Raw genomic sequence first — 4355 nt, forward strand, 5'->3', positions numbered from 1 at the left:
TTGAAATGTTCTCTATGTGATTTGATGCACACATTTGAATGGGTTTTTTTTTGTTTTTTTTTTTTAGCCGTTCAAAACATTTTATTGATGAGAATGTGTGATACAAGGTAGATGAGTCACCTTTTCAGTCGGTGTTAGATTGTGCACTGGTAGCAAATGACCTTCAAGTCTCAGTGTTTCTAAAAAGGCTGTTCATTGCTCCTGCTTGGTCTGCTGTGGGCTAGCTACACCCCTGCACTGTTGTCGTTTTTTTTTTGAGTAAACAAAGCACAGGTGAACGTATTTCTGAAATTCACTACTTTTAGGCACTATTCCATCTGCCCTTTTCCGAATTTGACCACAATTGTTGGCAGTTCTCTATGCCTGTATTCTTGCAACTGTGTTTGAATTATCGTCAGCAATGCTTTTACTATTGTATGATGTTAATGATAATCCATTAAAATCTACACCATTTGTTGGATAACCTTTATGTAGAATGAACACAAATATGGATTTCTTCTAGTTGACTTGTCTAGAAGTTCTCTTAAATTTCTTGCCACAGATGAGTCAACATTTTCAATGATTCTCTCTTTATTGAAACACCTCAATTGGTAGTTTATCAATATGTGGAGCCTACTCTTTTCCCCCAATGCTTTTAGTTCAGTTTGGATTTCATTCTTCATTATCATATGCTCTTGATCATAAGCTCCCTGTTTATTTTTTTCCTTTTTATCAGGGGAGAGCGCAAATGCAGTCCCCCACTACCACCAGTTATGCGGTCGAGTTTCCCACATTTGGGGAAATCGTAGTGGTCAGCATATCCGGAGTGCAGTGGATGAGCCTCGCTGTGGGAAAGCCACCTTCGTGATCATGGTCTCTCCTCTGCCAGGTAGGTTGAATAAGCGACCTCTTTAAATGATTCAAGATTGAGTTTGCCTTTTTTGTAGTGACTACATAGTTCTACCTCTTCCTGCATCATTCCACATTTTAGCCATGGAATTCTTAAATATTGCAAGTTGAGTTTTTTCCCTCAGTCCTTTCAGCTCGAGACGTGCCGAACGCGTCTCCCCCTTGGCTGTTCTAACCTCAGGCCTCTCACATGTCACTGTCATACATTGACATGGACTTCTCTAGCCGCCCTTGGAACTCTGGATAGTTCTCTTACTTTGTCATTTCTTTAATTCCCTTAACTACTCTATGCTTAAAAGCAAATTTTAGTCTCTATGTGTATCATCTTTGGCCTTTTTTAAAAATGTATTTTTATTGGGGACTCATACAACTTTTATCACAATCCATACATCCATTTTGGGCTTTTTATTTCTTTCCAATGTTCCTTCTTTTCTTTCTTCATGCGGTGTCATTGATGGCATCCACAACTTATCTTGATGTTGCTCATTACTTTGAATGTGCAAATTCTGTTCTTGAGATGGTCTTTAAATTCAAGTGGTTCATACTCAAGGTCACATTTTGTCTTTCTTGATCATATTTTAATTTTCTTCTTAAACTTAAATTTGCATATGAACATTTGATGGTTTCTTCCATAGTTGGCCCATGGACTTACATTGACTGAAATTGTTGAGATACTAAGTTCCATTGCTTTAAATAGAAAACACTTTGAAAATAAGTTATAAAATTTAGTTTAATATCAAAATGAAAAATATTTCCTTCAAAAACAAAAGAAACTATAATTTTTTCCAACTTAACAAAGTCCACTTTTGTTCATGGGGGGGAAGTACAAACCTGACTAATGAATAAATAATTACAAATCATTAATCAACCATAACTTCATTGTATTCTGGATCAACATTCATTTTATTTTATGTTACAATATTCCCTTTTATCAAATTTTAAGTGAAGATAAATTATTATTTATATATTTATTTATAAGTATCCTTTAGAATGAATTTATTAACTTTTGATATCTTGAAATTTTGTAGCTTACTACTTGAAAGCTGAAATCAGGTGGAATATCATTCAGGTTTATATGTTGTTCCGAGACCAGTATAAATTTGCTGTCCTTCCATATAGCATGGAGCATTCCGTGATACGAAGATTCTTGTCTACTTACAGTCACCACTTTGAACGTTTCCTTTTTTAGATTGTACAATAAAGACACATAGGCTCTATCTCTAGATGAGAAGTCCCATCTGCTATCTGTCTTACAGGGAAGAAGCTATTTGAATCCAAGTCCACTGAGATCCAGTGATAAGATCCTCTTACGTGTTACTGGAGTCTGTTCTACAGAATGTAATATTAAAGGTTAGGTTTCATTCTGCTTGAGTGGAATTTCTTAACCAGGAGAACACGAGCAAGACAGCCTGTGGAGATTTGACATGACAACCGTTCTCATCTTATCGAAGTACAGCACGGACTGCAGATGTCCGTTCATAGCTTATTTGAAAATCTTTAACATCCTTTGAAGCTTCCGCAAGTATATTTCCCAGGGGAAATGTTTCTTTTAAGTTACGAAGTTTCTCTCCATTTTCACAGCTGCAGGTATAACAGCACAAGCACCTTTTTAACTGTGAAGTCCCCCAAAACAATGTATCTATATGTTTTGAGGATTAATGGAAAACAATGTCTAAGGCTGTTGCTTGATATGTGCTGCATAAGACCAACAATTATCAGTTCAGAGGATTTGATGTTTATAGACCCCATTACATACGTGCATGATTATTGCATTGCCTGCATTCAACCTCCAATATATTCCATCAATTCCAGTCTGTGAGCAATAGCTCAGTTTGTTTTAAGCTGGAATAATAGTTTGCTTAAATTGAATATTAATTTTAACGTAGTGCAGAAAAATAGTTTAAGTGTAGTTCAAACTGTCCTGCCATTTAATATGCTAAGGAGTTTTCTGAAACTCCTTACTGTATGTTAACTTGTAAAAGGAAACCATACAAAACTACAGTGAAGTGGTTAAAATAACTTTATTAGTTGTCACCTACTGACCCCCCCAGTGAGGTGGTGGCCCCCTTCCCCCAACTTGTCATGTTTCTTAAAGGCATTTTGATGTCTTCCAATCTCTACAGCAAAAGCAGCTTGCTCTGTTTTCAATAAAATAGAGAAACTGCCCAAAAAAAGTATAGTAAAGATAGTAAATGCTTTATATTTTTCCACAATGAAATAGTTTTGCTAAACTTTGGGATAGTTATGATCCTAATGAAATTTAATTTTTATATTTTAGGACCAAAAATCCCACATGATTGTCATGAGTTGTGATTTTTGAGCATGTATGCAATAAATGCCAGCATTTTTACTAAATAGTTTACACATCTTATGCTAAGTGTCTATAACGACCTTGGAGGTGTAATTATTACATAATTACAAACCATGATGGCTCTTTTTGTTCCAAAAACCAATCAGACTAACTCCCATTAAGTCAATACCAACTTATAGTGAGGCCTCTGTGAGTTTCCAACACTGTAACTATTTATGGGAGTAGAAAGTTCAGGCTTCCTCTGTGGGAGCTGCTGGTGGTTTCAAACTGCAGACCATCTGCATCACAGCCCAACACATTACCACTGCACCACCAGGGCTCCTGTGACTCTTTGTGTTAGAACTACCATAGTTTAACATCATAAAGGGTGTTTCAGACATTAAAAAGTCTGCAAAATAGAACTTTGATTTCAAACCTGCAAACAATAATAAATTACTGATAATCTTTATGATAAATTGCTTCCAATAGTAAATGTCAGAAGATAGTTTGAAGTAACAATTATTAGTAAATTAACGGTTAAAGGAATGTAATATAGTCCTTTTGTAAAGAAGAAAGAAAAGAGAGAAAGAAAAGAGAAAGAACAACAGCAAAAACCAGTTTTAATTCACACATCATACAATTCAATAGATCAATCATATTAAGAAGAGTTGTACAATCATTACCATAATCAATTTTAGAATATTTTCTTCTTTCTTGTGCTATTTCTAATTAGCTCACAATTTTCCTTTCACCTCCCCTGCAAGACACCCAAGGAGCCATTAATCCAATTACTGCCTCTATAGATTCAGCCATCCTGAATTTCATACACTGAGAAATATATGTTTAAAACAGGAGCAAAGAAAATCTAGCAATAATAACAAAATGAAACAGAGAAAAGGCTCAGTTGAAAAGAAAGCAGGGAATATTAAAAGCCTGTGCAACTTTAAAATGCATCAAAGGATGATCAAATGATGAAGTGTTAAATTTTAACCTAACTACATTTTCCATGACCCACATTCTCAGCCCTCTACATGTTGACGAGGCGATTTACCTTCCTGGTCTATGTTCAGAGTTGGAAAAAAGCTGAAATAATTTTTCAGTGGGTCACAGGGTGTATCAAATATGATGTTACATTTTAATATAACTATACCTACTATAATTGTTATTTTTATTTTTA

At 35.1% G+C, this 4355-nt stretch overlaps 1 non-coding gene across 1 annotated transcript; it reads right to left on the reverse strand.

Annotated features, from left to right (window-relative positions):
- Positions 1-712: 712 nt before the first annotated feature.
- Positions 713-876, reverse strand: LOC142457692 (U1 spliceosomal RNA). The gene has a single exon (XR_012786387.1). It is a non-coding gene; the product is annotated as a U1 spliceosomal RNA (small nuclear RNA).
- Positions 877-4355: the final 3479 nt, after the last annotated feature.

This window comes from Tenrec ecaudatus, chromosome 9 (genome assembly GCF_050624435.1).
Source record: "Tenrec ecaudatus isolate mTenEca1 chromosome 9, mTenEca1.hap1, whole genome shotgun sequence".
Classification (NCBI taxonomy): domain Eukaryota; kingdom Metazoa; phylum Chordata; class Mammalia; order Afrosoricida; family Tenrecidae; genus Tenrec; species Tenrec ecaudatus.